We start from the raw sequence: 523 nt of genomic DNA, 5'->3' as shown, positions 1-523 counted from the left end.
GTTATGGTTCGGTCATGTATGGGTGGGTTTGGGAGGGAAAGTGGTTTGAATTTGAATGGTGGGGTAGGTGGGGTTTTATGATGGGTGGATGTGAGTGGTGAAGAGAAAGATGGGATTTAATAGGTGAAGGGTTTTTGGGGAAGTGGTGTTGAGGTGATTGGTGAATGGGTGAAGAAGAGAGAGAGAGTGGTGGGGTAGGTAGGGATCCTGTGGGGTCCACAGATCCTGAGGTGTCAAGGAAAAGTCATCCCTGCACCAAGTGGCGAGCAAAATTGCTCTTTGTGCCAATTCTGGCGTTAAACGCGGGGCTGGTGCCCCTTCTGGCGTTTAACGCCAAGTTCTTGCCCTTTACTGGCGTTTAACGCCAGTCTGTTGCCCCTTTCTGGCGTTAAACGCCCAGAATGGTGCCAGACTGGGCGTTAAACGCCCATCTGCTAGCCTTACTGGCGTTTAAACGCTAGCAGGTTCTACCTCCAGGGTGTGCTGTTTTTCTTTCTGTTTTTCATTCTGTTTTTGCTTTTTC

The sequence above is a fragment of the Arachis duranensis genome, chromosome 3, assembly GCF_000817695.3.
Source record: "Arachis duranensis cultivar V14167 chromosome 3, aradu.V14167.gnm2.J7QH, whole genome shotgun sequence".
Lineage (NCBI taxonomy): Eukaryota > Viridiplantae > Streptophyta > Magnoliopsida > Fabales > Fabaceae > Arachis > Arachis duranensis.
Note: the sequence above shows the minus strand (reverse complement) of the source record.